This window comes from Pteropus medius, unplaced genomic scaffold (genome assembly GCF_902729225.1).
Source record: "Pteropus medius unplaced genomic scaffold, Ma_sr-lr_union100, whole genome shotgun sequence".
NCBI lineage: Eukaryota > Metazoa > Chordata > Mammalia > Chiroptera > Pteropodidae > Pteropus > Pteropus medius.
This window is the reverse complement of record NW_024342473.1, coordinates 19,350,927-19,364,012: the sequence shown is the minus strand read 5'-3', so window position 1 is coordinate 19,364,012 and position 13,086 is coordinate 19,350,927. Positions and strand designations below refer to the sequence as shown.

The 13,086-nt window shown below is 33.7% G+C and overlaps 1 protein-coding gene and 1 pseudogene across 6 annotated transcripts in view; both read left to right on the top strand.

Moving 5' to 3' along the window:
• TCF12 (transcription factor 12) overlaps positions 1-13,086 on the top strand; it is a 292,841-nt gene that overhangs the window by 83,741 nt on the left and 196,014 nt on the right. Inside the window, exon 1 of one of the 6 annotated variants that reach the window (XM_039865493.1) lies at positions 9,620-9,714. The exons of the other annotated variants lie outside the window; for them this stretch is intronic. The gene's annotated coding sequence lies outside the window, so the exon portion shown is untranslated. Of the gene's footprint in view, positions 1-9,619; positions 9,715-13,086 lie in introns of those variants that run through there. 6 annotated transcript variants of the gene reach the window in all.
• LOC120604636 (uncharacterized) lies at positions 408-526 on the top strand (annotated as a pseudogene).

The following is a 13,086-nucleotide window of genomic DNA, read 5'->3' as shown; positions in this document are numbered from 1 at the left end:
CAAACAACATGGAAGTGTTTCCATGGGGTCTTAGAAACAATGCTGCTATCTCCATATTTTTCTATTTCTTATCTTTACTTTCAAGTGCTGTGGGCTACTCCTGTTTTCAGAATGTTGGCTCTTCTCAGGTGATTGGTAAGGCCTTGATTTGGTCTTATTGAACTCAGGTAAACACTTTTGCATTTGGCTAAAGTGTTAGTGATTTTTCTGTCACCTTTGCAGCCAGGAGCTTGGCTAATAGAAATGTTTGGTTTGAGGTTTGGAGGATTAAATGAATCAGTCCTTCTGACCTGGATTCTCACCATAGTTTGGATAGTAGAGAATTTCATTAAGCTAATAGATCCTATAAGTCAGAATTTAGAAATCAAGAAATGTAGGTTTTTTTACTTATTTAAAAAGCAGTAGTAGTCTACGGCCATGCTACCCTGAACAAGCCCGATCTCGTCTGATCTTGGAAGCTAAGCAGGGTTGAGCTTGGTTAGTACTTGGATGGGAGACCACCTAGGAAAACCAGATGCTGTAGACGTAAAAAATAAAAAAATAAGGGGTTGTAAGCTGACAAGATCCTTGCAATCTGTGAGGTCAAACAAGGGTTGCCTCACCTAACAAAAAAAGCAGTAGTATCTTCTGGTTCTCAATAATAATGACTAAATACACATCCCCTTCTTTCCCCCTTTTTTAAACAACTGACTATAACTGTAAAACCTGCACAGAATGCAGGATAAATAGCAGCAAGCAAATTAGAGAAGAACATCAGATTTTGAAATACCACCAAACCTTTAGGATCCCCTGACCTAACCTCAGTGCAGTCAGAAACCTGGAATTGAGCAGTGTGGTGTAGATAGAATGAGATCCAGAAGCCCTCTATTTCTGGCTTGAGGTATGAGAAAAAGTGAAGAATTCGGAGTTGAGGTCATCCCCTGTTTTTTTCTTTACTTTTTTCTATTTTCTCAATCCAATTGGTAATAATATCAGTTTGCAATGGGTGTCTGTAGGAGCCAAAACCCTGAGGAAAGATAATCTTATACCTTTGATGGATTCCAAGAGAGCTGAGGCTAACTCCATTGCTTTCTGGGAACTGAAACCCCATGGTGTTGTGTACAAACACCTGGGCCTACTGTCAACCTGTGCATATACAAGGATATTATCATACTTAGCATTTCAAAGACTGAAAACTGAGATGAGGGATAAAACTCCACCCGGATTGCAGACTGACCACTGGGTGGCACACCAATGGGAAAAATCCAAATAGCATTGCAAAGGCTTTGAAAACTGAACTGACATTGGAATCACAACCTACAGAAAGCATATTGGAACTTGCAGCCTGAACCTAATCAGGTCAACTGCTGGTGAAAACAAAAATATTAATATACTCTGTAGGATTTAAGAAGATCCTGAGTTTTATAGCATATTATTCAAAAGTTCAAGGATCTAATCCAAAATTACTCAGTATGCAAAGAACCACAAATAACACACATTAGAAAAGGCACTGACAGACACTACGGACAAGATAATATAAGTGTTGGAATTATTTGGCAAAGGCTTTAAACTAGCCATGATAAAAATACATGAATAAGAGACATTGCAAATACCCTGCAACAACTGTCAAGCTAAAAGTGTTAGCAGATAAATAAAAGGTGTAAAGTTGAACCAAATAAAATTTGAAACTGAAAAATACAATAATCATAATGAAAAACTCACTGAATGGATTTAACAGCACAATGGTGATGAAAGAGGAGAGATTAACTGAACTTGATAGGTCGATAGGAATTTTTCAGTGAGAAAAAATGATAGAAAAAAGCTTCAGGGAACTGTGGGCCAGTAACATAAGGGGTCCCAGAAGGAGAAAAGAAATAGTGCAATGCAGGAAAAAAATGTTTGAAGAATTACTGGCCACAAACTATAATTGTGTTAAAATTCATAGAACCATACACCAAAAAGGGGGGAGGTGTCAATTTTATTTTATGAGAATTTAAAAAAAAAGAATAAATTTTGAAAGAGGTGGCATTATAATTTGTGGTGGTAATATGGAATTTTTATTTAGCAGTGGTAAATCCTGGATTCCTCAGAGTAACTTCATTGCCATTTGTATACCAAGTCATTTAATTTGGTTTCCCCATGCAGGTTTTTTTTCCCCCTTATTAGTTGGGGAATCCACTTTTCCATCTATTTCAGTAAATGTTTTCCCTGTCTTTGGTTTTGTTTGCCTGTCAAACCTTTAACCAGGATAAAAAAATGTCCTATATTCTGTTATAACTTAGACTCTTATTTTGTTGTTGCTTTGACTAATATTGTAGAATTTTTAGCATCTTATAAAGGATATATTTATACCTAAGGGTTATTTTTGACATTATACTTACATATCCTGAGAGGTTAGTCTTGGGTCATTTTTCCTCCCTTCCTCCCCTTCCTCACCCCCACAATAACCTTTGTTCTGTAGCTCTCTGTGAGTTATGCTTGCCTGTTGAGTCAGTGGACCTCCTTACTCCAGACCAGCTTTTCAAGAATCATGAGAACAGTTTATCTGTACAGTTCAGGCTTTCCTCTGGACCTCCGTCAGAACAGGTAGAGTTACTAATCTAACTGCCCTCTGACATAGTAGCTACTAATTACTTAGTAGTCACAGTTTTCGAGATTGTCAAAAGTCACGTTTGGTTGTCATCCAGACCTAGTAATTTTTTTATTGTCTTTATTACTCTTTGATCTAATATTTTTAACTTCTGCTTCAAAAATTATTTAAATTTTTCTTAAACAGCTTCTTCAATAAATAGCAAAGCGTGGAATCAATGAGTATCTTTTTTATCTCACTTTATTCCCTGAATAAGAACTTTTATTAAAAATACTTTTTAAGTTATTGCAAAATTATTCCCAAACTCTTTTTCAGGGAATTATTTTCTTTTGAGAAGTTATCTTCTCTCCATGAAAACTTGATTATATTGATTCTGATTTATTGTCTTTTTGTCATAGAATAAATTTTTAATGCAACCAAGAAGCAAAAAATTCCCAAATGTTAATTACTTGTTCAGTCTAGATTCTTGTTTTGTTTATAACTCAGACTATATATTTGATTGTAGAGCCTATCTTAACATAATGCCTGATGGCTTTTCAAATTGTAAATTAATGATATTTAAGTAAATTGATTTTTTTCCCTATTTGTCTTCATCAGTGGATTCAGTATCCAAAGAAAGCTCTTTGGCAAGTGCATAACCTGAATTAAATGTCAAGGAACAGATGGAAAGGAGTTCCATAAGAATTGGCTGAATAGTAGGAGTTTGACTTTCTGTAACATCGCTTTACTGGCTTTCCTCTTCTACAGAAATGATGTTAAAAAGAGCTCAACCTTCAGATGAAGGAACAGATGTTTTTAGGCAGATATTCAGTAGGAGATAAAAGCCTTTTCATATAAGGTCTTAACCGTATGATTTATTTTTGAAAGGCTGTGAGTTCTTAAAACATTGAGAATACTGCATGATCAGATGTAAATACAAAAAAACACAACCCAGAGCCAATAAAATTCTTTTTAATATTCCTAATGATATTGCTGCCTCGATTAGGGTGAAAAATTGCATTTAGGGTAATTAACCTAGTAATAGTATGACTATGAAGGTAACTGAGTTAATTCATGAGTACATAGATGGGTTTTGTGGAAGTGACTACTAATTCTCTTCTTATGTGCATATAGGATATCCATGCACATTTTTAAGTTTCATTGTCGAGTACTGAAGGTCAAACTCATAATATTGTATAAGTCCCTTTTAAAGTATTGGTTCATTGCATGATCCACTTATGTGACTCTATATTGAAGTTCTCAAGTATTAACTTTAACAAAGTAAGCTGTCACAGTTACTTGAAGAATCTATGGCAGGAGACCCTACCTGACATTAAGTACTTCTGTATTAGATAAAATATATTGGAAGAATATAGAGATGAAGAGAAAGATGGGCATTTTGGCAGCCAAACAAATTGAGCTTTGACTGCTGGGGCTTGGGATGGGGTGGGGAACTCACCCCTGATTGCTCAAGTTTTGATACATTAAAATTGGATGTGATCTTCATGATGAATCTTTTGTGTATGTTGAACCAAGTACTTCTTTCTCTTATTTGCTTTTATATCTTTAGGTAAAGAAATTAGATGCATGTCTGTGTTTTTTCCTTTTGAGTCCAAAAGCATAATTTGCAAGCTTTGACTCAGTGCAAATTAATTGTGGCAATGGAACCTAAAATGTTGTTTTATGATAAATTTATAATGTGTACATACTGCAGAAGTTAGACAGAGGAACTAAGTTAAACAAAGATCTAGAGCTACTGCCAAACCTAAAAACAATGGCACAAAGAAGAGAACAGAATTCAGGGTCCAAAGCCAACAAAATCCAAATGTAAATTTGCCGGTTGACAGGCATCACATGTAAATTGGCTTACTTAGGCAACTGTTTGAGTTAAAATACAAAAGACATCTTATACAGAAGCAAAAGTAATTGAGATTTTTTTTTTTTTTAAAGAAAATGGTCTTTCGAAATTTATAGTAGCCGTTTAGTTTGTATAAAGAATGCTGCCTTTCACTTTTGTTAAAATCCATTTATTGTTTAGTTAATCCCATTAGTAATGTATTGTTTTTCTTCATGTTCATAAAAGTTATTTGGGGTGATATAAGAAGACATGACCATTACATCAAAAGTTTACTGAACACCTTTTTTTTTTTTTTTTTAAAAGTCTCGGCTGGGGACCCGTAGTTAGAATTCTTTCTTGGTATGTTTGCAGCATATTTTATATTGTGAATATAATTGCCATTTTCCAGCCCTTGCCTGTGTGGCATTTATGTAATTACAAAAATGCCTTTTACCTTATTTTATGACAGGGAATAAAATAAAATGAATCTGTTGCTAGTTGTGGGTCTGACTCAGTTGGGACTCATCAGACGGCCAAGGGTGAAGGGAAACAAAAGTAGGAAGTTTTCTTTGATGAGTAAGTTAAGGAATGAAAACAGATCATTCTTATAGAAATAAAAAGATATTAGAAATGGGCATCACTTTCTGCATGTTTGAAAAACAGTGATTCCCCTCCTCCATTGGATGGTATTATTTACATATGAGTATTCTTATTTATGAATTATTTGGCGTTTCTTTTTTCTTTTAAATGTGGTGGTAAACACATTAACATGAGACACACCTTCCAAACAAAATTTTAAGTGTATACAACAGTATTGTTAACTGTACAGTATACGAACATTGTTGCACAGCAGATCTCTAGAACTTTTTCATCTTGCATGACTGAATCTCAGTCCCCATTTCCCCCTTCCCTTAGCTACTGGCAACCATTCTGCTTTCTGCTTCTATGAATTTGACTACTTTAAATACCTCATATAAGTGGAGTCATGCAGTAGTTGTCCTTCTGTGACCGGCTTATTTAATTTAGCATAATGTTCTCAAGGTTCATCTATGTTGCAGCATATAACAGGATTTTTTTTTTTTTAAGGCCGAATAGTATAAATATACTGCATTTTCTTTATCCATCAATGGATATTTATGTTGTTTCTACTTGGCTATTGCGAAAAATGCTGCAGTGAACACAAAAGTGCAAATATCTCTTCAGTATCCTGTCTTTAATTCTTTTGGATAAATTCCCAGAAGTGGGATTGCTGGATCTTATGGTAGTTCGATTTTTAATTTTTTGAGGAACCTCCATACTGTTTTCCATAGTGGCTGTACCATTTTATATTCTCACCAACAGTGTATAGAGTTCCAGTTTCTTCACATCCTCACTAATACCAGTTTACTGTTTTGTTTGTTTGTTTGTTTGTGTGTTGTATGGGGTGATATCTAAGTGTGGTTTTGATTTACATTTCCTTGATGATTAACGATGTTGAGAATCTTTTTTATCCACCTGTCGGCCATTTGGAGAAAGTAGGTGTTCTTAATTCATTTAAAGCAATATTTAAATCAGTGAAATGTCAACAAAGTAAAAGTACTGAATTTCTTAGTTTGTGATTGCATCTGAATTATACATAATGAGAAAAATGTTTAAATAAAAAAATGTTTAAATGATAATGTAAATTAGGCTAGGAGTAGTTCTGAATTTGCTCATTGATTGCTTTTGGCTTAACTTATGATTTTTTAAAAAACTTATTTTTAAATTATATAAACAAAATTTTTTAACAATTTAAATTTATTTCAGAAAGATTGAAAAACAGTACAAAGGAAGAGAATAATGATCTAACTTTTCAAATGGAACTATTAGTACAGTTTTTTTCCCAATCGGGCATTATTTTAAAATAGTTACTATAGTAAATATGCAATTTGTATCTTGCTTTTTTTACTTAAAACTGTCATGGAAAGAACATTTCTATTAAAAGAAGCTTAACAGATAAAAGAGAAAAATAAGATAGAGTGATTTTTGTCATTCAAATAGGACATTTTCAAATTGGAAACAAAGAAAAAGCTTTTAAATGAGAAAAGTAAAAAAGCAGAGATGTTAAATGCGACTGCAAATCCCTAAACTAGGAGGAGAAAGGAAGAAATAGTATTGCATTATTACATTTGTATAATCTTAGGAATGTAGACATGAGTCAGAAAACATTTTATTAAACCTATACAATAATGAGCCACATGATTCTACTGGGTTTTAAATTTTTTATCGTTTTAAGAATTTATCTGTGGATTTTTAAAATAAAGTGCAGTTTAACATTCCTTACATTGCCAGTTAATTACTTTTATTTTAATCAACTTTTTGTTCATTGGAGAAACTCTTCTAGGACATACATTCTGTTTGTGTTGAATGAATCATCAAGCTCAGAGTTCCAGATTTGTGACTGATTCACCTTACTGATTTTTCTTCTTTACTGGATTTTCTAATTTTTTATTAGTCTTGCTTGTACACATTTCCTGACAAAAATTAAATGCATCTTCCATCTTGATTTCCAGTCATGTGATTTTCAGGTTAGTTTCTTATAGGACTGTTTTTAGGGTGACTTTTCAAAAGTTCATAAATTTGTTACATTTTCCACACAAACATATACTGTGAGGTCAGTGAATATAAAATGTAAAGGGATATGTAGGGAGAATACAGGTGTAAACAAGGAGGAAAACTTCATCTGTTTTATTGACTGTAACTTGCTTGGTCATTTATAGTGCTTGGTGGCCTGCCACACAGAAGATATAAAAACCAAGAGAAACTTGGTGGGGGGGAATGAATAACAAAGTATGGTTCCTGACTCAGTAGATCTTTAGTAAATGGTTACTGAATACAAATTGTTAAATTGTGTTAACATATAATTAGGTAATTGTAGAAAACAGTGACATAATGATAACATTTTCTCTCATGTGTTGCCCTAATCCCTTAAAACAACCCACAGAAACATTGCAGGGAAACTGTTGTGAGGATAGATAATTGTAGAAAGTAGCACATGCAAGATGCTATCCAGGTACTTTATATAGTGTCTCATTTAAGGAGGCATAGCCAGTATTATCTGACTTTAACAAATTAGGAAACTGAGGCAAAGAAAAAAGTGAGACATTCAAGTCATACAACTTGAACTATGTTTGGTCTACTACCTCAGACTCCTCTCTCCACCCCCATAACATGAAGATACTATTTCTTTTTTGATTTTATAGTTTTTTATTCTCATAAAGGCAGGGAAAAAACTGAAGTTGATTTGGTATAAATTTGAATGTCTTTGCAGCCTGAGTACCTTTAAGGTGGGCTCCGATAGTGTCAGTGTTCTGCTCTATTGTCAATCTTTGAGAGATGACATCATTTACTATAAATAATCAGCTATTCATGTTGAGTTTTAAACACAGACGAGGACTGCTGCAGCAGTCTATCAGTATTTCATTCAGAGAGTAACTGGTATTTGAAGAGACAATACCACAAATGGGAACTCTAGTTCCAGTCACTTCATTAAGCAGCAGATAACCTGCCTCCCACAATTGTACTCAGTGGCAAGTTTGCCAAATGAGTTCTCTTACAATAAAGAACAAAAAGATCTTCTCTATAGTTTCACATTATGGAGTATTTACTATGTGACAGATACTGTACTAAGTGCCTTATAAATATCTCATTTAATTTTCACTCTATTATCAACCCCTACTTTATAGAGGAAGAAACAGACATACCTAGTAAATGGAAGAGCCAGGGATTGTACTTAGGTTCAGCTGACTGTAAAGTGTAGTTTTCTGATATGGCTTTGGTAGTTGCAGAGTTTACTGTATCTATTCTGCCTGCTATTTTGAGCCGAAAAGACAAAGTCAGAGACTAATTCGATTATGGAGGGAAATCAGCTGGATCAGTTTTTCTGGCATTCTGAAACATCTGGAATAAATATATTAAATGTTTAGAATATGTCAAGTTTTCTTCATGCTATCAATAAATACCTTTCTCTAACTGAGATATACTAAGGGAGAAATTGGGAGTAGGGGAGGTTATTGGGACAGCAGGAGATTTGGAAGCCAGCCTGATCAAAGATAGGAATGCTGTTTTGAAGAAAGTCTGGGGGGAAAGATTAGACCAGGATTTTCGATATTGAGAAGAGGCGGGAAGAATACTAAACAACTAAGACATTTAGTTGTTTAGTTGTTTGTATATAGATATAGAATTGGGTAAATCAGTACAGTTCACGCCTTTCCACTTTGGGACTGACAAGGGGATATATCACTTAGAATTGAGTGTATATTCACTTGCTGAGTTGATAGAAGACACAGATCTGCTTTTGATTACTATGAAATCAAAGTATAGTGATTTGCTCTTCCTGTTCTCTCTTAAAGCATCTCTGAGCAAATAATAAACTCCTCATATTTTACCCATCTTCCTCCCTATGTTGTTAATTACCTAACTGGAGAGGTTAAGCCAAATCTGGTTCCTTGCTCATAGGCAGAAACCTATTTAAACTATGCAGTTCATTTTTACAGAATCTTCGGTTTGACAATTTTAAGAGTTTTAAGGGGAGGATCATGGCTAACTTAGCCAAAGGCCACAGAGCAAAGTTCAGAGTGCATAATGGGTTTATACTTTAGGAAATATTAAAAGTATATGGCCAGCATTTTACTATTGACCTTGTTTTTTTTCATAGGGGTTTAAATACTTAAAAGGTATTCTGAATAATACTTAGAAAACATTTTAAATGATAGTGTAAACAGGTTATTTTAGCATCAGTAACAAAATTATGAGTTTCTAGTCCTTCACTTGTATTTCAGGTTAGCAAAGAAGTAGGTATATTAATAGTTTCTTTAGGTTAGGATCTCTTCTATTTGTATATTGATTAACATCTTATTTTCAGAAAGACTGAACAAGATAATGATTTCATATACTTAAAACTATTTGAAAATAATTTGAGTAGTTTAATGGAGATGCTTAACATAAAAAATTGTACTGAAAGTAAATGATGACAGATTGATTGGTCGTTTCCCCCCTTTCACTCTATTTGGATTGTGAGAGAAAACAGGTATTTCTGAAAAATTTATAAACAAAATTTTAGCCTCAGCTGAAAAAAACTTTCCTCTTGAATATTGAGTGTAAGTCACATATTTACAAAATGAATTTTTCTACCTTTGACTTGCATTAAGTTTTCAAAGATAACATTGCATTTACCTTCTTACCTTTTAAATTTAGTTCATCTCCTGGGTGTAATTGGATGAGTTTGCCAACCTTAAGCCATCACCCATATTCTTCCACTGAAGTTGTAACCGTGGTAAAAGACCAACTCCTCTTTCCTATTTTGCAAAAGGTATGCACCCTTTATCATTTAGGTAGTTTCAATTTATCATTTGGGTTGGTACCAACTTAACATTATTAATGAACATAAATTGCTGCTATTTATTTAGCTTATATGTGTACCCTTTGTTTTCTGGGAACCCACAAATTTAGAGTTATACGTGCACAGAGCCAAATTAGCTCATAATATGATAAAATTCACTTAATACTTAAAATAGTATTTTGCTTTTACAATATAAGTAATCTTTATGTATGTATTAATTCTTCAGACACCTCTGAAAGAATCATCTGAATCATCTTTCTGTAGGCTCTTTCTATAGTTCTTCAGAGCATAATTATTTTAAATGTATGATAGCACTGTGATGTTTGTGTTGGTAATAGGTCAATCATTTTATTTCATGTTGACAGTCTCAAAATTGGGGAAAAGAGATATTGTCTGAATAGATAATATTTGAAAGATAAGGGTTGGGTTTTGCACTGTTTTTTTTTTGTTTTTTTGTTTTTTTTTTAATGAAAAAACTCATAGATGTTTGCTTTCTGTTGCTTCAGCCAACAGCAGGCTACTGCTTTATATCAGATCACTTTCATCCTTGCCACATGAGTGTAGACCTTTATTTGAACTTCACATGAATACCTCTAAAAGTCAGCAGCTCTTTCTCTTATGATCTCTTAATAGTGGTGGCCAATTGCTGTAGGTACCCACTACTATTTTCAGAGCTATAACTTGACTATGGTACTGTTCTTGTTTCTAAAATTTAATCTTCTGTCTCTCTTCATTCCAAGTTGTACTTTGTTAGTATGTAAGTTTGGTGGGTTTTTTGGGGAAGGCGGGGGGTCCAAAATAAGGGTATAACATTTATTTTAAAGCACATAGAAGTGTTTGGGGGTACCTTTTTGGGGGAGTGAAATTTATATAGAGTAAAACGAATGCATCTTAAGTGTATATAATTCACTGAGCTTGGTAAATGTATACACATTCATATAACCAATACTCTAGTCAAGAAATAAAACTTTGCTCTCATGCCATATAGTGTGGAGATAATGGAGTACTTCCAGGATCGAACACTTATTTTTCAAGATTCTAGGAATGTTGGAGTGTGACTTTCATCAAAGTCCCTCTTTAAGAATTGCACTCTGCTGAAGAGAGCCATCTTGAGCATGGTTACACCCACTTTCTGGAGGCATTCTGTATCCAATGACTTGTCCATGCAATGGTAGAGTAGGGGGAGAGGTATAAAGATCTTGGTCCACTTGCTGCAGTTTTGGACAATTCCTAAGGGCCGTCCCAGCTGGAGAACTCCCCTGTATGCTGAGCTAAGGCATTTGTTGCTGTATCAGAGTTCAACTTCTCCCTTTACCCATTTGTACTCCCTTTAACGCTTAGGTGTTGTACATAAGAACGCTCCCTAGTGGTCTGCTGCAGTACCCCATAAAGTTCGCTCATGCTCCCTTCCAGAAACCCCCACCCACCTAAACAACTATTATTTTGATTTTATCACCTTAGATTACTTTTAATTCTGAAACTTCATATACAGTAGTCTCCCCTTATCTGAAGTTTTTTGTTCCACGTTTTTAGCTACCCATGGTCAACCACAGTCAGAAAATATTAAAGGGAAAATTTTAGAAATAAACAGTTCCCAAGTTTTAAATTGCACTGTGTTCTGAGTAGCCTGATGAAATTTCACAACATCTTGCTTAAGTTGTGAATCATCCCTTTGTCCAGTATATCCACACTGTATACATCACCTGCCCATTTAGTCACTTAGTAGCCATCTTGGTCAGATCAGCTGTTGCTTTATTGCTGTGCTTGTGTCTAAGTACCTCTTACTTTGCTTAATAATGGCCCCAAAGCCATTTACATAACTTTTTATTACAGTATATTGTTAGAATTGTTCTATTTTATTATTGATATTGTTAATTGCTTACTGTGCCTAATTTATAAATTAAACTTTATCATAAGTATGTATGTATAGGAAAAAATGTAGTATTTATAGATAGAGTTCAGTACTATCCATGGTTTCAGGCATCCCCTGCAGATAGGGTGGGGAATGGCTTACTGTACTATAAATGGAATTGTATAGTATGTCGTCTTTAGTGTCTGGGTTCTTTTGCTCAATTGACTCATCCAAGTTGTGTGTAGCAGTTTATTATTCTTATTGCTGAATTATCCCTTTGTATGAATAAACCATCATCTATTCATTTAGGTGTCTGCAGGCAGTAGGGCTGTTTTAAGTTTTTGACTATTATGAATAAAGCTCATATGAATAGTCTTGTATAATTTTGTGAATAGATATGTTTTCATTCATTGTTCCTGGGTGAATACAAAGAGTTGAATTTCTAGGTCATAATATAGAAATATGTTTAACTTTCTAAAAAATTGCCAAGGAGTTTTTCAGAATGATTTCACTGTTTTATACACTCAGCATCAATGTATGAGACTTCTAGTTGCTGTACGTTTTCTCCAACACTTAGTATTTGTGTTATATTTAGTTCCATCATATTGTTATTTTCTTTCATGCCATTACTTTTTTGGTGCCTCAGTTCTTCCTCTTCTAACCTCTTTTTTATTAATCAGATATCTTTTTGTACTCAATTTTAATTTCCCTAATGACTTTTTAGCTGCATCTCTTAATTATTTTTAAGGGTTGCTCTGGGATTACAATGTACTCTTGTCATGGTCCACATGGAGATGATATTTTACCATATCAGCATAAAATTAAGAATTTTAAAAGTATTATTCCTTTTACCCTTTCTTATTCTTTGTCATAAAAATATTAAAAAGCTTTCAAAACAGTTTATAGTTTCTGCTTTAAATATTCATGTACTTTAAAGAAAATAGAAGAAAAATAGTCATTTATCCTTATCACATATTTGCCATGTCTGTACCCTCCTTTTTGTGGATCCAAATTTCATCTAGTGTCATTTTTCTTTGACATGAAAAATTTAGTATTTCTTGTAATTCAGATCTAGAGGCAATTATTCTGAGATGACCTTGTTTTTTCTCTTAGAACTTTAAAGATATCATTCCATTGTTTCTGGTCTCCATTGTTTCTGATGAGAAGTCAGCTTTTATTTATATAATTTTCTTTTATGTAATTTCTTTTGTTTGTGCTTGCATTTCAGCATTTTGATGGTTGTGTTTATTGGTGAGGTTGCTGAGCTCATTGGATTGGCAGTGCAAGTTGGATGTTTTTCACTGAAGGGAAAATTTCACATGTTTTCTCCCAGATATATATTCTGCCTTCTTTTCCCTCTCATCTACTTCTGGTACATATAGAGTATTTTAGAACATTTAATATTGTCTGATAGATAGCTAAGGCTCTATTCTTTTTTCCCAATGCTTTTTCTAGTTCATATTGAATGACTTTTTATTGATTTATGTTTA